Source organism: Carassius auratus, chromosome 23 (assembly GCF_003368295.1).
Source record: "Carassius auratus strain Wakin chromosome 23, ASM336829v1, whole genome shotgun sequence".
NCBI lineage: Eukaryota > Metazoa > Chordata > Actinopteri > Cypriniformes > Cyprinidae > Carassius > Carassius auratus.
This window is the reverse complement of record NC_039265.1, coordinates 478,588-502,026: the sequence shown is the minus strand read 5'-3', so window position 1 is coordinate 502,026 and position 23,439 is coordinate 478,588. Positions and strand designations below refer to the sequence as shown.

At 34.8% G+C, this 23,439-nt stretch overlaps 1 protein-coding gene across 1 annotated transcript in view; it reads right to left on the bottom strand.

Moving 5' to 3' along the window:
* LOC113040925 (FERM domain-containing protein 4B-like) overlaps positions 1–22,093 on the bottom strand; it is a 75,458-nt gene extending 53,365 nt beyond the window's left edge. The window contains exon 1 of the mRNA XM_026199136.1: positions 21,819–22,093. The gene's annotated coding sequence lies outside the window, so the exon portion shown is untranslated. The remainder of the gene's footprint in view (positions 1–21,818) is intronic.
* Between the last annotated feature and the right edge of the window lie 1,346 nt (positions 22,094–23,439).

Below are 23,439 nucleotides of genomic sequence, written 5' to 3'. Positions count from 1 at the left end.
TTCCCCATGTGTGTGGAGACTCCTCTGGAGCCGGAGACTCTGGGAGGACAGCCAGGCAGTGAAGGAAAGAGCTGAGGTTTGTGGCTCCCAGCCCTCGGATGCACTGCCAGCCACGGTTTTAGCACACCATTTTGCTGCACTTTTTTTGAAACTTAAAGGACAGATTTGTTCGCACACACAGCTTCCTAAAGTAAACCGGCCTCTACCACATGGCTTTCTGCGGCCTGTCCACGTGTCCCAAACACTGCTGCCGTCCCTCCTTTACCGCTAGACACCATGTGAGATATATATCAATCTTATAGCTCCACAATATCTGTGGGATTCAATGATGATTGGGTTTAACCGGCCGCTGGAAACAAACATCAGATGTTATAGCTCTTTACATCTTTCTCTGAAACAGTAGTGGGATTAAATGCAAAGTAGAATAAGACTTTTGCCTTCGGTAAATCTCCAGATGGACGCATTGGACTACTCTTATTATAAAGCTTGGAAGAGCCAGGACGTTCTTAAATATAAGGTGTAAAGTATAAAGTCTGAAAGACGTTCTCTGTGGAAATGATCATGAAGAAGTGCTTCAGAAACATTGGATCCAAAGGGAAAATAAGCCTTCATACTCCACAGACAAACATTTCTTCCTGCTCCAAGCATAAACTTCATTCGGTTTCTCAGAAAACAAGCTGTAATTATTTTGGTTTAGATATTTGTGTTGGAAAACAAGACTCAGTTCTGAGGAAGATATTCATTCAGTTGCAGTGCGTGCAACATTCAATAGTTTTGAAGGCTTTCATTTGGAAAAAATCTGCTTTTAAAGACCCATTTAACTTAAATGTAGGCCTATATCAGCTGTTTGGTGCACACAATGAGCAGTAGATGATCTAAAACAGGTTCTCTTATCAGTGTGAACACCAAAGCTGAGGCTGGACTCATTAAATGATCAATATATTTGGCTTCAATATCAAGAGACTGCTTTATTTCCAATTTCAGTGTGTCACTATTACATTCATTTAAACGCGATTCATATAATGACTTGAATACACCTCTTATACAGTATGATTGGCATGTTTTTCCATGCAGTTTTTATATATTTTGGGGCATAAAGTGAGAGACGTCAGTGATACTGAATTGTGCTGATATTATAATGAAAAGAAGAATATATACCGTAACTCAACACATCTGTCTTGACGTTCAGAAATATTTCTGGATGCAGATGATTCCAGCGAGGGAAGAGCGATGCTAGCTCTTCTTGACTGACTCCACGTCTGTGTGAAAACAGGACCGGAGAGCTGAAGCCAGCCTCATGCCTCAGCATTACTTCATCAGCCGTGGAGAATACATAACCACTGACGGCTTTCTGATGAATTAGGCCACGCGTTGACCAACTACACCCATTCCTCTGCACTTTATTAGCAGGGTTTATGGAAAGGCAGGGACTTATTGTATTTATATTTCTGATGGGAGTGTGTGGATAAGTGCAGCTTGTTAAAATTACAGGCCGTCGTCTTGACTCTCATCTGGAAACACTACAACACGGTTCATGCCTTCAAATCTAATGACACGATAATTACTCATAAAAACAATCGTTTCCAAACAAGCGAGTGTTGGAGTTAGAAATCTGTGTGCAATCTGCTTTTTGGTAATTAAGGCTTTTTGTATGAATTTTTAAAGCACTAAATGTCCCATCTGATAACCTTTAGACAAGTGAGAACTGACGATGCAAGTTTCTTAATAGAAACTGAATCATAAAAAGCACTTCTCACAGGATTGTGGGATATCACAGGCAGAGAATTATGATGAAGGCTTTCAGAAGAATTATTATGAACTTTTACAATTCAAAAAAAATAAAAATCATCATTTTATAATAACTGATCTTGTTCCAGGTGTTTGCTAGGTGGTTGTTTAAGTTATTACTAATATTGTTTCTTTCATCTGTGCATAAGAAGAAGATGATTTTGAGAATTGTTTTGTCCATACAGACTCCATACAGGTTTCATTACCATTACCATATTTCTTTGGAAAAAAAAAACTTTAAATAAAAAAAAAAAAAACTTATGAGAGGAAAACTGAAACTTATTTATTATATAACAGTGATATATAACATAAATAATAAATAATAAAATTAAACTAAATAAATAATATAAATGTTTGTCTCAGATATATATATATATCAAATAAATGAATTAAATGTATTCAATTTAAAAAAAAGAGATTATCTGTGATTATTAAAAGAAATGCATCTTTAGCTTGTTGTTGTTCTGTGACTTTCTCCCTCAGCCGACCACAGTTTTAAAGAGGTTCATTTCTCTTCATTCTAGCAGAAATAATATAAACTGCCAATATCAGGGAGCCAGTGAATATTATGTTTGATAATGGGTGCCTTCCAATCCAAAAGTTGTGTATGAGAGATGATGATGAGTAAGAGATCAGCTTCAGAGCAGAGAAAGCGGTTTAATAATGTCCTCCTTATAACCATGTGACCAACATTACACCCCCGCAACCATTAACACCCAATCAACAGCCATCCAGCAGCCTTCAATCAAGAGCTGTGCGGACTGTCCCCTCTGTGACTTGTTTGGGCTCGTTTGAGAGACAATGGTCCTGCTCAGTTATATATTCTTTGAAGCAACCAAGTGGCACGCAGAAATTCTATTTTGGTAATAACTTTCATCTCTTCACTTTAGCTAGTGCATCTTTATTGGTTTTCAGGACAGCTTGAAAGCACTCGACGCAGTGAGCGTGTTCAAATAAAAACCACTGGCTCTGAAGATAAACCTGCGAGGGTTGCGAAAGCGCAGATGATATTAGCCATGACAGATATTAGATGTTTATCTATGACATTGCAATCTGCTATTTATAAGTGGCACAGAGCTCATATCCCGTCAGGCCTCTGTGCAAGATGTGATTACATGTGCTGCCAGCAGATGGCATTTCACATTCAGTTTACACAACATTACAGCTGAATCCAATCCCAGGTCACTGTACTCAAAAGAGTTAACACATACAAATGACCAACCATGCAGAGGAGTTTCTCAAACACTGTACACGAAACTCCCAAATGTTTTTATAATACTTCATACAATATCTGAAAAAAAAAGCAATAGTATCCTTTCAATCCTTTTATGGGTTTTTACACAGACATCTATGCACCATTTGTCCAAAGACAACAAGCAAATCTTTTTGAACCAAACAAATCAGTTAGTTTGATAGCAATCAAGATAAACTGTAATATTTCCTTATAGCTGACCCAGGACCACACATCACTGACTAATTAAGATTTATACATCATCTGAGAGCTGAATAAATGAGCTTTCCACTGGTGTATGGTTTGTTAAGAGGACAATATGTGGCCGAGATAAAATGGTCCAAATTAAGTCTTTAGCAATTCATACTAATCAGAAATGAAGTTTTGATATATTTATGATATATTAATATCTTCATGGAACCGGTTCTTTACTTAATATCCTAATGATTTTGGGGATTAAAAAAGTAAATAAATCAGAAACCGAGCTTGTTTCTATCGGTTGTCTCCTCGCAGGGCGTGATAAAGAGAGGACTGACCGTCTCTCTCTCGCAGCATGCTGGTCAGTGACTGAAAGCTCAATACAATCACATTAGTAACACACTAATGTGAGATGTCAGTCAATGGAAATTTAATTTTGCAAATGAAACATGGATTTGTATCCTTTAACTCAATAAAGCACAACAGTAACGCCCAGATTTTCAGCAGCTTTATTTTTCATTTTCTTAAGCATCTTAAAAAATCTAAAGAGTTCTGAATCATTAACCAAATCAACATGCACCAAAATGAATCACAACATTAACACATTTAATAATGCATGCAATATGATCTAGAGTATTTTGTGGATTTGGTCTTGTTACACTGGTGGCTTCTATCCTATTATATATTTTATAAGAAATATAATAAAAAATAATGATGAATGAGTCATGCACAAATGATTACGGTTCATTCAGACAGTCTACAAAATGCCCATGTGCCCACAATCCACTGTCACACAGTGTGTGTGTGTGTGTGTGTGTGTGTGTGTGTGTGTGTGTCTCCCTCTCTCTGTGTGTATGTGTGTCTCTGTGTGTGTATGTCTCTGTGTGTGTGTTCCACAGGGGAGGACACACAAGACAAGACCCTCAGGCTCAGTAAACTCAAAAGGCCACATTTAAACTGTCTGTCCCGAGTATGGAAGATGACCCCCAGACTCCAGTAAATCCATGTAAAGCCTCTAACAAAACACTTTTGCTCGTAACCTGCCTCTCTGAGCAGAGCTCTCCTGCTTATTAACAAAAGAAACCTACTTTAGTCAAGTTAACGTACAGGTTCCCCAGTGGAGAGACATCTAAAACCATTAATAGACTGAGTAGACAAGTCATGAACAGGACTTTAGTGAGGCGACTGTCCTGACCGATGAAGATCCTGAAAGTACACCTTTTCTTTTCTTGGTGTTTGGATTTTGTCACATACACAATCAAAAGAAAAAACTGTCAATTGTTTGAGACTCTGCCTAAATAGGAACACTTCACTTAAAAAAAAGGCTAATTTTCCATCTCCCCTAGAGTTAAACAGTTGAGTTTCTGAATCCATTCAGACGATATCCAGGTCTGATGGTTGCACTTTTAGCTTAGCTTAGCATAGATCATTGATTCTGATTAGACTGTTAGCATCACGCTCAAAAACAACCAAAGAGTTTCTTTATTTATCTTATTTAAAACTTGACTCTTCTGTAGTTACATTGTGTACTAAGACAATGGAAAATGAAGAGTTGTGATTTTCTAGGCTGATATGGCTAGGAACTATAGTCTCATTCTAGCGTAATAATCAATTAATTTTGCTGCTGTAACACGGGTGCAGCAGGCGCACTGATATTACACAGCGCCTGAAAAGTCTCAGCTAGTTTGTGAAGATGCAGCAATAGCAGAGTTGCTGGGGACTATTTTCAAGTGCTGCGTAATATCACATATCACGTACACATGACGACATTTTCAAACAATTTGCATTTATACATATCCTCGAAATACGCCTGTTTTCAAAAATGTGTTTTTAGTCCCCCAAAACATGTAACATTTCGTGTAAATGAACAGGCAAAATGCATAAAATGTTGCTGTTTTTGGCTGAAAACATTGTTGTGTAAATGCCCCCTAACAGGCTTCTCTTTTAACTTCTTTTTTTTTTTTTTTTTTTATGATTTTGGAAGTTGTAAGGTGTGTGTTTATGTCCCTAATCGAGAGAAAAAATGCTTGGTTTCTCTTGCTAAAAAGTGATTTACGATTTTAAACGTGCAAGTAGTGTACTTGAATTCTTAAAAGTATATTTAAAACTATTAATGAAATTATGAATAAAATAAGCTATGTAAGTGCAATTAAAGAGAGTTCACGTACATTACAATGTTTCTTAACACATGTAAGTGCACTTTGTAATAACGTCAAAATAAAAGTTTTACTTTAAAGTACATTTTAAATCATTATTTTGTAATAATCATTTTTCATACACTTATTTTGATATGTTGTTGACTAACATACTATACTTGAACAGAAATGACATTAAAGAATATTTTAGTTTATCATGAATTTTGTAACTTTAACATTAAGCTGTAACTTTAACCATGCATTTTCAATATCAATTTTTAGGACAATAGAAATAATTACATATAAACATACTTAAGTGGGTCAAAATACTCAAAAGTCCAGCTATATGCATTTAATATAAATAAATAAAATAAAATTGCAATTAACGAGTGTCCGAAAACATTACATTAAGTTCACACACACAACTACAGTATTATTTCTGTAATAAGTACTCATTTTATAAATAATATTACATAAGTGTGTTAAGAAAGTGCATTACACTTTATTTTAAGGTGTCTCTGTTAAAGTGTAATTATACATAACTATGGAGTAACATAATTAACTTACTATAAAGTACATACTATATGGTTAGGTTTAGGATTTGGCTTCGGGTTACTTGCATGTAATTACCGGTATGCATAATCTATTGTTTTTATAATAGTAAGTAACAAGAACACCTTAAAATAAAGTGTTAAAATCAAAGTATCCTAAGTGGCAATTTATTTAATTAATAATATACTATCTGCAAGCACTTTTTTAAATATACATTTAAAGGTCCCGTTTTACGCGCTTTTTTGAAGCTTTGATTGTGTTTACAGTGTGCAATATAACACGTGTTCATGTTTCGCGTGTAAAAAAACACAGTATTTTTCACACAATTCACCGATCTGTATACCGCTGTTTTCACGGTCACAAAAACAGCTGATGACTGACTTCCTTGTTCTATGAAGCCTCTCCTTCAGAAATACGTGACGAGTTCTGATTGTGCCAGCGGTTCCTGTGCTGTGATTCGACAGCAGCTGAGAGCAGGCTGACCTCCTGGTAACGCGATTGGGCTAGAACGCACGTGCTGGAGATGTATTTATAGTCACAGGAGGAGTGTTTTTACTGACGAGATGCGCATGAAAACCGCATTTGTTTTTTTGCACAGCCCTAACATCTAGTAAACAAAGCTAAACAGCGTTGCCCTTTGTGTAATAAGTTACAGAAACTGTTAAACGCACCAACGTAAATAATAAAATACACTTACCAGTTGTGGTCCATAAACAACGCCTTCTCCAGACAAAGAGGGAACTGCTCCATCTTTCAGGAATAATCTTTGTGCAAATCCGGCATTAAACTGATTGAGATTGAGAAAGTTGTCCTCAGCAAGCTGTCCTCAGCAAAATGTGCTGCACATAGTTTTACATGTAGATTATAATTTTCGGGAACCGAGTTAAACATAAATTGTAACCATTGATCTCTAGGTACAGCGTCCCTGGGAAGCACAAACAAAGATAATTGGACTCTGAGATGAAAATAACAGCGTTTCGACGACATAGCGACAAACACAAAAGCAGCTCTTCCTTCTTCTCCGTCGGAGCGCAACAAGGCCACGCCCCCTTTTTTGTGTATTCATGTGGGCGGAGGTTAGTCAAAAAACTGTTTTAGTGACATCATTACTACAGGAACTAGAGGGGTGTAGTCCAAACGGGTCGTTTTTTGTAGGCGAATTCTGTTAAATCAAATATCTCCCTTGGCATTGAACTTTGAGCTTTATAATTTTACAGATATTATTTATACTCTAACAACAACATTACCCACCAACTAAAGTTTAAAACATGGAATCACGAAGAACGGGACCTTTAAGAATTGAAGTACACTACAAGTCTACATTCAGTACAATTAGTTGAGATATCAGAGCACCTCACTTTAAAAACTTGTATAAATCTTTCAGTGACAAGATATGAACAGAGCAAATTAATCTACTAAACATCTCACCATAACGTCTCTGCAAAACAGAATCTCACAAGCAAAATGCCAGGACTTCGTCACTATTATGGACACATTAACATAAATCTCTAAGATATTGCCAGTCTATATGGCCACATGATGAACGCTTGGCAAACAATATGAAATGACTATGGCACACCCATGTTTGCATGAGAAGCCACTTTCATAATGATAGTACACCCAGAAGATTCATCTCGACACAACAAGTCTTTCTGTTTGCCATTCATTCAGAATCCGCCTGACAGAGACACATCTCTGCAGGCCTCGCTTGGGATCATGTCTGAGTGAAGTCAAGCGGGAGCCGTTATCAAACCCCGTCCCAGTCTGTGTTCAGCAGCTTATCTCTGTTTACTCCATGTGATGAATAATTGAACAGCACTTGTGTCCAGAGACACAGTGTCCTGTCACACTCTGAACATGCCCTTCTGATGCTCAGAACGTACTCGTCTTTAGTCCAAATCAGTCTGAAGATCAAGGCTAAATACACAACGGTGTATCTAAAATGATCGGTTCCATAGTCCAAAAATAATATGCTTTTTTGCATCATGTACCTTTATTATGACAATGCGTGGACATGCAGCGCCGTTGGGCTACGGGCATGAAAATAAAAAAGGGATTCAAAATTTTCACATTATTTTACGTAGATAATTTCTAAGTTATGTAAATTATGTAGCTGCTATAATTTATTAAAATACAAAACAATTGCTAGATAATAACATGATCAATGTATATAGATGGGAAGCACAAAATAAATGAATAGATAATTTATTTATTTAAATTGAAAGAAACAATATTTAGATTTTTATCAACAATTACAGCTCAGTAATTAACCCATTAATGATACTTATAGTATTTTTGAGGAAAATATACACAAAGCTAAAATACTTTTGTTAAATTACATGTTTTTCATGGTTAAAAACAATTTTTTTTGGATTTTAATATTTATTATTTCGTTTTTATTACCTTTTTATTTTATTTATTATTTAAAGTATCATTTCATTAACCAAAATCCTTCTGCGAATCTGTGTGTATTTGTTAAACAACTGTCATGGACATAACCTGAAATAAAATAAACTTTAAATGAGATAATAAAAATATACTTCAAATGCGACATTTCCTCTATTTAGCTTAAATTGATTTATTAAAATCACTAAAACTAAAATTGAACAAATTAAAAAAAATACTGAAATATAAAGAAATATCAACAAAATAACAAACACACAACAAAATCACTAAAATGTTAAATAAAACAGGAAAATATAAAAATAAAAACTAATCCAAAATATTATTAAAACTATACCAGTATTCTCATGGTTATATTAAAAATACTGAATCACTGATGAAAGTAACATTTCATAATAATAATAAAAAACATTTGGTTCCTTGATTTGAAAGATTAGTACCATTTTTTCCGGACTATAAGTCACACTTTTTTTCATAGTTTGGCTGGTCCTGCGACTTATTTATCAAAATTAATTTGACGAACCGAGAGAAATGAACCAAGAGAAAACATTACCGTCTCCAGCCGCAAGAGGGCGCTCTCGCGGCTGTAGACGGTAATGTTTTCTCTTGGTGCTTGGTTCTAAATAAATGCGACTTACAAGTCCAGTGCGACTTATGTTTTTTTTTTCTCATCATGACGTATTTTTGGACTGATGCTTATACTCAGGTCCAAAAAATACGGTAACCCCCACTCCATCTTTTCTATGTCATGAACTCAAAGCGCAGATGTACGTGATAACAGCCAGTTGCAAGGGTTATCAAGTCTCTGCTTTAAAACAAAGGAGCACTTTCCTTCTGACCAAAACAATGTCTTCCTGTCGGTCCACATCCCTGTAAATATTCTCACTCACTCAGGACACTCTCTCTCAAACAAACAAGTCCTTGTCACACAATTACTGCACCTCATGTTACCGCAAAACCAATTCTGGAGAGAATCTCTCTAACAGAGCTGCTGTTGTGTTGAATTCGTATGGATCATAGTGTGAGTTTATGCGTGACACTCCTTCTCTTCACTTCTGAATCAGCTGACCTCTGACCCTCCATTCAGTGCTGGATACACGTCAGGACATTATTGTGGCTAAGGATGCATCAGTTTTATTCATTATTTAAATACTACTAACATGTGTTTTTGTTTGGTATTCTCTTTAATTTGTATGTTTTTAGTTTTTAATTAATTCATTTTTTTAAGTTTAAGAAATTTTGTGCTGTGATTTTTTTTTTTTTACTTTTATATTTCTATATGGTTTTATTTATATTTCATGTATTTAAAGTACATTTATTATTAAAAACTAATATAAATATATATATCATCATATTATTTTATTTAAGCTTTATTTCAATTTATGAAAGCTACTGTATTCTTTGTATATTTAGCAAAAACATTTAACAAAACTTGGATGTATTGATATTAAAATTCTTACAGAAAAAAAATACAGTTCTGAAAACAGTCACTTTAAATACTACAAGAAAACCTTACACGAAACATCACAAAATTATAAGACTGAAAAATGGATATTTATTTAGAGATCTGCTAAATATTACATTTAACAGTGTTACACTGTAAACCCTAATATTGCCTTGACTTAAAAAATCAAGTAATGTTGACTAAACATTACTTAAAATTTTGCATTTTGGTCCTGTCACTTAAAAATATGAGTTAATTTAACTAATTTACCTTCAAAATGCATAAACTTAAGATTTCAAGTGTTGTGAGCTCAAAATCATGAATAATCCTTTCGAAAAACTCAACTTCACTCTGTTCTTCCTTTAATGTGATTGGCCATTGGAGAAATTCTGCCTAGCAACAAGAGAACAAAAGCACTGATTGGTGGATTACAAAATTCGTCCTTTTGGTCTGTTTGGTTGCTGAACTACAATTCAAGAGGAAGTTTTTCTTCGTGTACTATGTTCGGTGACTAAAATTATGTAGATATAAAGTTGTTTTGCATGATTTCTACTGGTGAAATATGTTAATTTAAATCCTTGTGGTACGTGATTTTGAGATGATTATTGAAATTACAACTTAAGTATTTGATGAAGTGGCCCAATCGGTTTCCTTTGAGCGAAAGAACATGACAGTTAAGTTTCTGCTTAACTCGTTAGATCGAAAACCCTAATAAGTTGAATGAACTAAATTGATTGAGTAAACTCATTGCCTCAATTTAATTGAGTAATGGAGTCCCCCAAAACTTACATATTTAAGTTTATTTAACTTGACGGTTTTGTAGAAAACCCTAATAAGTTGACTGAACTAAATTGATTGAGTAAACTCGTTGCCTCAATTTAATTGAGTAATGGAGTCTCCCAAAACTTACATTTTTAAGTTTATTTAACTTGACGGTTTTGTAGATTGTACTTAAATCAATCAGTTCACCAAACTTGATGCTAATTTAACGTACTTAAACAATTATGTTCACTTAACTTGGTACTAATTTCAAGTGTACTTATATATTTAAGTTAACTCAACATGTAAATTTAACTGAAAATGATGTTCTTATTTTTGACAGCACACTGAAGTAAAACAAATAACAGCATATTTAAACTTTGACCTTTTGACAAACTGTCTCAATATTTATTAAAATACAGTAAACCCTATACTGCACTGTAAAAAAAAAAAAAAAAACCCAAAAAAAAAATACAAAAAAAAGTCTTTTTATGTCTTTGCAGACATTGAAAAGACGTCCACTGAGGAGAGAATGTTTTTATGACGTCTTTTTTTAATGTTTTTTATGTCTTCTGTACATCCGATATAGACGTTCACATATCCTCCTTACAAGGTTCTGTGACTTTATTTCTGTCAGACATCTAGAGAAGCTCTTATTGAGAATTAACAGAGGTTTAAATGTGCATACTTGATTCATTTGAAGTCACCATTGTGGTGGAAAATGTTTGGTTTAGTTGGGATCTTGGTCCAGATACTTCTTATGTTCGCTTGTCTCTTGCTGCTATAACAGTATATTTTAAAATGCTGTTTTTGTGGCGAAAAAAGACAAAGTTTAAAAGAGCTCAGGTGTTATCAGCTCTTTGTTGGTGTAAGCTTGTCTCTTGCTGCTGTAACTTGTGTGTTGTAAAACACTGTTACTGTGGCAAAGAGAGTTGAGATCTAACATACACATATCTTGCTTGTAATGGTGACTAATTATAGTAAAATAAAATGTATTGCTGCAACTATGGATATACTTTTATGGATATAAACTTTGTAGATAAAACAATGTACTTACTTTTAGAAAACCGATCACGTCGTCACAAACAGACATCAAGATTTTGGATATGCATCACATCAATGGTGACAATCAGAACAAAAAAGGCTGGAAAATAAGGAGGAGTTTGTGCTATGGAGCTCTTTTGTTTGTCACCATTATTGTGATGCATATGCTAAATCTAGAAGTCTGTGTGTGTGAGTACTTGATTGATTCTTTTACTCAAATTATTTCAAACGCATTCATTTCGTCCATCTTTAAAATAAGTATTTTACTCCTGGTGCCTGTTAAAAATATCAAACAAAACTTATTTTATGATCTCAAATACGTATTATGTGATGACTTTCTCAACAACAAAAAACATCAAATAACACCTGAGCTCATTTAAATTTGTCTTTTTTCACCACAAAAACAGCGTTTTAAAATACACCAATACAGCAGCAAGAGACAAATTAACCCAAGAAGTAACTGGACCAAGATCCCAACTAAACCAAACACTTTCCACCACAATGGTGACTTCAAATGAATCAAGTATCAACATTTAAACCTCTGAGGGATTTAGGTAGTCTACAAAACCGTCAAGTTAAATAAACTTAAAAATGTAAGTTTTGGGAGACTCCATTACTCAATTAAATTGAGGCAACAAGTTTACTCAATAAATTTAGTTCAGTCAACTTATTAGGGTTTTCAGTGTATTAAATTATCAATGTTTTTAAAGAGCATTTTTATGTTTTAAGTGAGCATTAGATGACAGGACAGGTAATGTAAATAACGTTTATGAAAGAGCAACTGAGCTCTGAAATTATTATGTATAATTAAATATCTAATAATAAACAATAACTTAGAGTGAAAAAAAGTGTAAAAAGACTTTATAACAGTTTCTATCATAATACCAAATTGATTACAGTATATGAAGCTTTCAGAATCTATTCCATTTATTCACTCACTCATTTATTTATTTTATTTTATTTATACCCACAGAAACGGAGACTCTTTGGTGGAATTTACCATGGGAATTTGGTTAAACTTAAATGAGTATGCTAAGGCTTTAGTGTTAGTAAGCTGTTTCAGTAGATGTAGGGGAACTGCTCCATCATGCAGAGATCTGATAGAGGAACCGCACTGGTTCTGCAGCGCCCGCGGGAGGAGACCGAAACCACTCGAGCGGTTAATGAACCCACCACACGCTTGTCACCCATTCACCAGCAGAGCATCTGTAACCTGTGCTGACAGTCTATGTGTGCACATGTGCAGCCTTTCACAGCCACAACACAAAACCTAGACGTGTTGCCCGTCAAGACTGATTTGCTCTGCGCTCTGTCCTGTATAGAGCAAGCTTTACAGGGCTTTTGTTATTTTGAGCTGAAAGATACTGAGCCCTAGTAAGCCTTTAAAGGGATGCCCTCTTTTCTACAAATTGATATGATTCTTTAGGGTCTTAATGAAAAGTCTGTAACATACTTTGGTTAAAATGTCTCTGGTAGTGTAAAACAACACTCTTTTTACCCTGTCAAAAACAGCTCTGTTTACAGCAACCCGTGTCCCTTTAATGCTAATGAGCTCTTTGGTAATCTGTAATGTATCTTTAAATATAGATCTCATTCATGTTCATTTTGTGCTATAACTTGTATTTAAGTGGAAGAGACTAGCATGCAGCACTGAAGTGCAGCAAAACTGTGTTTATTGTTTAAATTTAGTAGGATGTTTTTTATTGTGAAAGCTGACTTTGTTTCTTATCAGGAGTAGCAAAGCACAAAGCTCTTCACAAAGCTTGATCATCGTGTAAAATCACTGGACCTGGCAACCCTGGGTTTGAAGTATGGATGATTTATATGGTCAAACAAAACCTATGTTAATATAGCTGCATTATTATCGCTTTAACCTGAGCAGGCCTAAATTAAAAACAAGAAGCATTTTCTTTTCTCAAGTCGCTGTCTGACAAGATTTTCTGTTGCCTTTTATATGACAGGAAATACATCATCCCTGTTCATCAGCTGGATAATTTTTATTTTTTCATTATATTTTTTAAACAGCCGATGTCTGATGACTTTTATCAGCAGACACCGATTATTGCACGATATGTCAGTGTATCCGTACTGTCTTTATTTGTAAATGTTGTTATATCTGGTGGTGTTGACCAAAAACGTCATGGGTTGCTTCAGGAACTGGTGCTGAAGACACCCATCAAGTATCATAATGGTATACCACTAAAATAGAGCATTTTACAACAAAGTGGCATGGGTTTCATTCAATTAGGTACGCTGCTTCGAAACTGAAGAGATCAATGTAATGCTTGACCAGTAGGCGGTGCTGTGCCAAAACTGTGCAAGCACCCTCAGGTCATACTGTAATCAAAGGTACCAAGATCTTTTCAGGAAATAATACATCCTGCTTATAAGCTGCGTGGACATAGACGTCTGTCTATGCAGGCGGTAGGCGTCAAGTCAGTTATTTCGCATCTCCAGACTGACGACTGAAGGTCTAGAGTTCATGGCAGCTTTCTTTGGCCAAGGGTCGCCCATGAGGCCGATTGACCGACATGTCAAACAACCAATCACAGTTCGTTTTGCTCAGCGTCACGTTTCGGGGCGTGGAAATGTCGACACAATAACTGTTGGATGTATTTTAAATAGGGATGTTCATTTCGGTTATTTTTCCTAATCGACGCTCGTTATCTGATTATAAACCGTTAACAGACAAGATTATTTCAAATTAGAATTGAAATAAACGTCCAAAAAACAGCAAATGGCATCCTGTTTTCATTAGGCTTATTTTACAAAAGCATAAGGATATGTTTTTATTGTGAATCTACACAAATAAAGGCAAACCATTTACTATTCCGATTATCTTTTCGTTGGGGGAAAAAAGAAAAAAGACAAATCTAGTGATAGCGCTGGCAAACAGTTAATTAAGCTTTGCTACCTTGACAATGCAGCCACTTTTCAGTTTTCAGTTGCGTTTTAGCCTAAAATAATGTTTTACCTTTTCAATTATATTGTTATAGCCTCTTATATTTGTAATTCTTGTTGTAGATTGTGGTGGAGTGAGGGGAACTAATATAGTTAAGCTATGTTTACAGTGTTTATTATAATTTTGTGTAAATTGCGTCGGCATTAGGCCTATTTCTGAATGAAATAAAACAAGACTTATGTTTTTGTTTTTTTTTCTCTAAAAACAGAATCCAGTGTTTAGTTGATCCTGATGAGCGCTCGTCATCACAGATATAAACACTACGGTTTTCTACTTTTTTCGTCATTTTTGTTTCCAGGCAGAATGTTAAAGAACGCGACACACGTCTCCCGGAAATACAGTATAATTCAACCAATCCGATGAAGACTTCGACACTCCTGAAGGGTTTCTACTTTGTTGTCCCATATGCATCAGACGTTCAGGACACATTGGACGCTGCTGGTGTTGTGGTGTGGCCACAGGCGCTGAGTTATAACGTCTCCTGAGAGGCTGTTTAGGGGTTAAGTGGCTCAATCAAGGGCGCAACAGATGTACTTTTTAGCAGGACTCTTTGAAGTCATATAGTTAATATTTCATTACTCAAAGGGGCCATGGTGCCATTGTTCGGGAAACAAGGCAGCACTGGTGGAAATGTGCCAAAAGCACTTGCTGCTTCATCTGTGAAACCTGTGATTGGTGGATCAACATGTACGCTTGTAGTGCTAATGCATTTTACAGCATTATATTGTTGTTTTTATTATATATATATTTTATGTTATAGCCTTCATATGTGACCTTGAAGCACAAAGCCAATCTTAAGTTGCTGGGTTATATTTGTAGCAATAGACAAAAATACATTGTATGGGTCAAAATGATAGATTTTTCTTTTATGCCAAAAACCATTACGATATTAAGTAAAGATCATCTTCCACAAAGATATTTTGTAAAATTCCTACCATAAATATCAAAACGTATTTTTTGATTAGTAATATGCATTGCTAAGAACTTGATTTGGGCAACTTTAAACTTTTTTGCACTCTCAGATTCCTGATTTTCATATAGTTGTATCTTGACCAAATATTGTCCTCCTAACAAACCATTCACCAGTGAAAAGATTATTTATTAATCTTTCAGATGTCCAGGGTCACAATACATGCTGGTTGCATTTGCAATAGCTCTGTGTCAAACCCAACACAGTTTAATAACAATTTCTATGTGCTTTACGATGAATGTACAAACTTGGTATTTGTATGTTTTTGTATAATCTCTAGTGCCTTTAAGCTGATGTTTCACCTACAAATGTTTCACTTCATATTCAGATTTATATGAAATCAGGTCATGGCATCAGGTTTTCTAAAACCTATAGCACAATGTATCCACATTCTGAGGCTGTAGTGTTCACAGATTAAGCAATCAATTAAGTCATTAAATTGAAAAACTTTTTTTGATTTTGTGATTTACATGAAGTGCTGCAAAGTATCTATTAAAAATTGAGCTATTAGAGATCACGCTGTTAGCTTTGCAACATGATAACTGCAGACTCTTATGAAAACAATTACTGTTTATTCTTCAGTATTTGTGCATGAGTGTGAGTGACTGTTAAACACTCGATGAATGGCTTGATCAACAGTTTTCTTTCCTGTTTTGGCGAACAGCATTTCCTTTTGAAACCGGAGGTTTGGACGGCATATTCTGAAGGAATAAACGATTGTTTATGTTTATGTAATATACAGTATGTATATTAGTATGTGTGTGTAATGTATATATTTAATATGTATATATCAATATAAAACACAAATACAGTATATATTTTGAACATATTAACGTATATTTATATTCATATCATTTATATTATGAATACATATATGCAATATATAAACATTATATATTTTCCCTATATATATATATATATATACATTGATATATTTTAATAAGGACATTAAGTCTTAAGGTGCATCCCAAATCGCGTACTTATGCACTATTCTATAATGTTTTATAGTATAAATAGTGCAAGTTGTGTTCACTTTAAAGGGTTAGTTCACCCGAAAATGAAAATCCGTCCATCTTCTACTCGCCCTCGAAGCATCCTAGATGTATGTGACTTTCTTCTTTCAGAATAATCCAATCAAAGTTATATTAAATATTGTCCTTGCTCTTCCAAGCTTTTCAGTGGGGGTAAGTGGGTGTTTGTTATCAACTGTTCAGAAGACGTGAAATAAAGTGTGCTCATCTGTAATAAACCGTCCCTCACATGGCTCAGGGGGGTGAATAAAGGCCCCCTGTAGCAGATCAATGCATTTTTGTAAGATAAATATCCAGATTTCAAACATGCAAAATTTTCGGGTGAAGTAACCCTTTAAATACCCGGATGATCAGATTTAAAGGGTTACTTCATCCCAAAATGAAAATGCTCTCATTAATCACTTACCCCCATGTCGTTCCAAACCCATGAATGCTTTGTTCGCCATCTGAACACAATTTAAGATATTTTGAGTGAAAGATTCTCTGAAATGGCGCTACGCTGATGAGGAGTGTCACAGAAGAAACAAAGTGTAGAATAAAGTTATTTTTGCATACAAAAAGTATTCTCGTCGCATCATAAGATTAAAGTTGAAGCACTGATGGCAGATGAACTATTCTGACCATGCTTCTCATACTTTGCTGGACCTTGACATTTATTTGGCAGTCAATGGGACAGTTACATGCCTCCCAGTTTTCATCCAAAATATCTTAAATTGTGTTCCGAAGACAAACAAAGCTTTTATGGGTTTGGAACGACATGGGGGTAAGTGACAAAACTTTCATTTTGGGGTGGAGTATCCCTTTAAATAACCGAATAAATGAAGTTTGGAATTGGATTGCTGAACGCTTCATGGAATCTAATTATGTCGCGAAGGGGGAGGGGCTATCAAACTCTGATCATTAAGGACAAAATAACCTTATACAATTAATTAAATACATGGTTGAGTACATAGTGTATAAGTGCGTCATTTGTGACACAGTTTTTGTATTGAGACTCAATCAGACGTGTGGTAACATACAGTTAAAGTCTTCATCTGGTGTGAAATCCACTGTACTGATCTTCATACAGATCCGGCAGGTTACACCACTGTTTCTCACAACAATAGAGGTCGATATCCTGTCATAGGATCCAGCTCTAGACTGATCACACACACACACACACACACACACAGCTCATATCCTATGGGTGATTAGAGCTGGTTGTCTGCCAGCTGCTTGGGCGAGAGATTAGGTATGTTTGCAGCCCTCAGGGACATCAGTAAATCCACCTGCAGTCCATAGTCTAAACAGGAGCTGCTAGAAACACAGTTTAATCTGGATTCTGAAGGTTAGTGGTACTACAGTAATGAATTAAACCCAAACCTGATCGGATTATCAGATATTTCTTCCAAACACCACTCTTTTCTTCTGAGATCTCCCACAGAAGTGAGAACTTGTTCAGTGTATAATTCACATGGGAACTGGGAGCAATTACTTACTGTGAAATACTGATTATCATGTGTGGGAAATATTTTATCTTAAAAATAAATCAATAAATGAAATTTTGCATAAAGAAAATTTTGTTTGTTTTCGTTTTGAATGATCTGTATTACAATTAAGAATATTTGACTTCAAAATTATAATTACTGTAATGTAAAAAAATTAAATTAAATCATTGTCATTATTGAAATAAAGAAATGTTATGCTATTATTCTAACAATTTATAATGTATTAAAATCAACATAAAAAAACATACTTAAATGTTTTGTCAAGCAAACAGTGTTACAATTTTATCTGTTAAAACATTTGGGTTTTAAAGCATTTTTTTAAAGAAAAGAGACAATATTTTTTTAATTTTCACTTTATTAAGAGATAATACTTTTATTTCATTACTTATGATTACTAATAATTGTGATTATTAATTCTTCTTATTATTAATATTCGGCAAGGACACATTAAATTGATTAAAAGTCTCATAATTTATAATGTTACAAAAGATTTCTATTTCAAATAAACACTGTTCAAGTGATCTTTCTATTTATCAAATAATAAATATTGAGCAGCACATCTGTTTTCAACACTGATAATACATGTTTCTTGAGCAGCAAATCAGCATATCAGAATGATTTCTGAAGGTCATGTGACACTGAAGACTGGGGTTGGAAATAAATAGAAAACATTTATTTTTACATTGCAATAATATTTAACAATATATCTGTTTGCTAAAAGACTTTTGAGTTATCATGCAAAACTTAAATCAATATAATTATAAAAATAAAATTAAAACAAATCCAATCTGTGAACTGGATCACCAGCCTGATTGTACAGTACTGACTCGATGTTCAAATATTTAAAAGCATAAGTAATAGCAGTCTAATTTAAAGGTCAATGATTCCTTGGTCCTTATGCATTATACATTATACAAAACCTAACATTTTCTTTTGATTTTAGAGTGAAATATACATGTACCTTCAAGCGGTCAGTTGAGCTGAGAGAAGCTTTCGTAAGATGGAAAGGAGAAACGACACTGAACTAAAAATAAGCTCAGACCCTAGGTCATCTACTCTTAACTAAATGTGTACTTTAAAAAGCACCTTGAACTCAAACGTAAACACTTCACAGGAAGATGTGCTACTAGTGAAAAGGATGTGATAATATACTGTCACGGAAAAACACTGTCACTTCCACTGACTGGCTGTTTTCAGAGGACAACCCAGCACAGAAACAATGAGTGGATCTTAATTTAGTGTTTCAAATGAGTTGCTGTCTGTTTGTGACAAGGCTTCCTGAACATGAATTCCTGCAGTTGTTTCTCCCAGAAAAGACACTTGCAGCTTATTTCCACATCCAAAGACTCTTCTTTAACTACCAGTTCCTGTTTACAAGGATGACAGGCAGTTATACGTCAAAGTGTCTTTTCCTGAGAGATATGAGGAAAACAAAAAAGCAGCAAAAGCAGGTATAAAGATTCCCATTATTGTTTACATCCAATTTTGAGGTGATAAAAAGGCTAGTGTACTCCTAAAAGTTCCCTTTTTTTAATGCTTTAAATTAAATTTATTTTGTTACATGAAAGAAGACATAAAATATCTCTGAAATCAGGTTGCACTCACAGTCGTTCAGGGCTCCTCGGGCTAATAATGGCTGCATCTGACTTGCATTAGAAACTTCATGCCATGGCAATGATATAAACTAAAGTTTTTGTCTATTTTTAAAAAAATAGGAAGGTATGAGTGCAAACTGTCTGTTTCAGGAAGTCTTGTAGCTCAAACAATGCATGGTGCAAGGTCATGGGTTCAATTCTCAAGAAAGCAAATTACTGATAAAAATGTGCACCTTGAACGCAATGCAAATTGATTTGGATAAAAGCGTCTGCCAAATGTATCAATGTAAATGTAATGTCTCAGGTTTGTTCATATTGCTTTTGGGTATCTGTAGTACATTTTAAAATTCGTAACAGCAAGATTTCAAATGCTTTTTAGAAAGTACCGCCCCTTTGTGCAGCTCCAGAAGTATGGCATGCAAATAAAGTGATGCAAATATTCCTCCAGCCGCATGACCTTATTTTACTTTCAGGCAAGACTTTGACTATAAATGAGCTAGTGTCCTGCAAACATGAGTGCCCTGTCTGCTCCCCAAATTACCTCTAAAACCTGAAGCTAATAAGAAAAAAGTATAGTTAAACATAGAAAGGTAAAAAACTACATGGACTGTACTGTTCACTGACCTTAGAAATAACAGCAAAAGTTATTGTATTCCTTTCTAAAAAGGAACAGTTCACCCAAAAATTACCAACATTGGTTCACTTGAAAAAAAATGGGCCTCTACCTAAACTCCAGAGACACACCTATTTTTATTGTTTTTTGTCCACACAAATTATGATTACGGAGGAAATTATTGATTAAGAGAGACATATTTTTTGGCGGTTCCTTGTGCATAATATGACCTCAAAACACTTTACCATAGTGCGTAATTTGTAAATTAATATGTTTTGATGTTTGCATCAGTTCAGCCATTTGCATATCCTGTATATGGTTTTCCTGACATAAAGTAAACTTGCTCTCAAGCTCACCTGATATAGCATTGCCAAGACTGCGAAGGTTACTTTTAAAACGTGTTTCACTACAGATTACAAAATACAAGCTTAAAAAAGTACGCAGTACTGTAATTTGTATACAATGAAATGTATTATACTCGAGAATACGTCCATTCCAGACACGGAAGACTCTCTTAAAAAAAAAATCTTACTTTGTGTTCTGAAGTTGAACAAAGGTCTTAAAGGTTTGGAAAGATTTCATAGTGAGTAATTAAATGACAGAAATTAATTTTTGTGTGACCCATCTCTTTAAGTTTAGAGTAGGGTTTACTTTAGGAGGTACGTTATTCTAAATGGATAAAGAGCATTAACCTTTTAGCATTCTGCAATACACAACTAACATGAAATTGGTCAGATTCACGTTCATATGTTAAAACAACACGCTTCTAATGACACTTTGAACGTTTCGTGAAACATGAAGAAACAACATAATATCAGTTTGCACAGGTATACATTTCTAATTTGCATTGCAAAAATTAAAATTCTACCATAAATTACTAAACCTGCATCTAGCATTATCGTGTTCACAGACAGAATCCTAAACACACACAGACTTGACAATTACAAGTTTAAATCAGTTTGCAATTTTAAATAACAGAATACTGTAGCCTAGCACAAGTAGCCTGATAACCAATACAAATCTACTCATGTATGCAATTACTTAATGACATTTGGGGAAAAAATGTTATGACATCATCTCATGTAATTTCCGGTGTCCTCATCAAAGAGGAAATATTCATTTCACAAACCACTATGTCTGTGATGTGACACAATACTGTCTATGTTCAGAAACAGATATCCAGAGAAAAGCTAGCCACACTGACTGTAAGATAGTAAACCCTAGTGAAAAGCCCAGATTATAATGAATCTGTGTACCTCACAGTTCACAAAGATGCTCCAACAGGACATAGTGACCATGCAATTAATAAATGCATCCTATGAATGATCAAACACAGATCCTTTCTATTGCACCAAAAAAAGTAATAATAATAATAATAAAAACATATAGCCCATAGTCTTTTTGCCAAATAAATGCGAATAACTGCATATGAGTTTACACAATCCCACTTCATTTAAAAATAAAAACCCAGTAACATCGTCCCGTTAATCCATCGTGTTTCACGTGCTCCGGTGCAGCCTGTTGTCAAAGCCGCAAAACAGACGTAAAACGACAAAAAAATACAAAAGCGAATCACTGGATAAACGCACGAGCGAATAAATCTTACCTCTGTTTATCAGGGCGTTTCCGTTCAGTTCACACGCTCGCGGTCGCACATCTGCCTCATTCCCTCATCAGTTCATCTGCGAGCAGACACTCACCACGCCTTCCCTTTACCGGCTACAAAGACACAGACCAGGGCCATGCCGCTATCACACACACACACCCACAGGAGTGAGGAGTGTGTGTGTGGATCCCCTACACACCACGTCCTCCGCTCACTTCCCCAGCTCGCTATTACCAATCTCAGTGATGCTGCTGGGAAATATTAAACACACCATATTTGATTAACACGTGATAATCAATTCAATGAATCGTTTGTATTAAATGACTCGATTCACTGATTCGTTCGATTAGTGCTTTAAAGGTGCGGTCACATTCATCGTTACTCGGCGAAATCCAAGAATCGGGTAAAAAATATCCTCACTGAAATTTCGCTCATGATAAAGTTCATTTTCCATGCTAACAATTCGAAATCTGCTCGGTTTTAAAGTGACAATATACAATGGACCATTTTGAAAACAACATTTTGCAGAAATATTGCTAATGTGGCCGCGCCTTACGAAATACAAAGAGAACCAAGTCATTCGAATTGTAGCGAACAGAGAACATTCTCAGAACTTTGGCTAATGTTCCGGTTCTTTATCAACAAGTTATCAACTAACATTCTTCCAGTAACGTAACTATCATTTTTATTCAAAGTTATCTGGTCAGGTATAGGCGTAATGTTCTCAAAATGTTTCCACAACGTTATTTAAACATTGTTCAGGGAACTTTTTTTTTTTCTGAAACATTTTAGTTGGTTATGGTTTCAGAACGTTCGGACAACGTTCAAAAGTGTAATAAGTAAGATAACTCTAATGTTTGCAAAATTATCAAATAGAACGTTTTTGCATAGCAAAAATATTAAAAGAAAATTTGGTGGTTTGAGCATTCAGATAACATTTTTAAAAAATGCCATTTTCATAACTTAATGAGAACATTGGCAAAACATTCGTAAAACCTTTTTTTGTTGTTGTTAGCTGTGATTAATGGCTTAGTATATGTGCTAAATAATTCAATTCGTTCAAGTTCAATTAATAATTTTATTAATCATTCTTTGAAATAGGCTTGAATACGTGCTGATTAATTAACATAATGGTTCAAACACTGTTACATGTTAACATTACAAATGAAGCCTACTGAATAATGATAATAATAAACTAAGCATAATCTGTTCTGTGGTAGTATACTGTATGTATTTACACATGATTATGCTAGTAATCAATTATACATAAATTCCTAATCCATCGTACCAATTCTAAAATCTCTCAAATCACATTTAGGTTGGGCATATTAGCAACCAAACAAAAGTTGTGATCATAATTGGTAAATTAAAAAAATCTTTTTCACGATTATTAAATAAAACTCAGGCTGCACAGGTGAAGACCGTCGAGGCGCCTCCTCTACAAATCTGATGTCTCGGCTCTTCTTTGAGCGACTGTAATTTCTCTGTCGTTACTCTTCACGTATATAGATTATACAGCGTACACAACCGCTGAAAGCTTTTATAAAGGTTAGTTCATGAACAGCCATACTGGATCGTATAGAGGAGCAGCTTTTGGGGTTTGACAGCAGTATCCCAAACA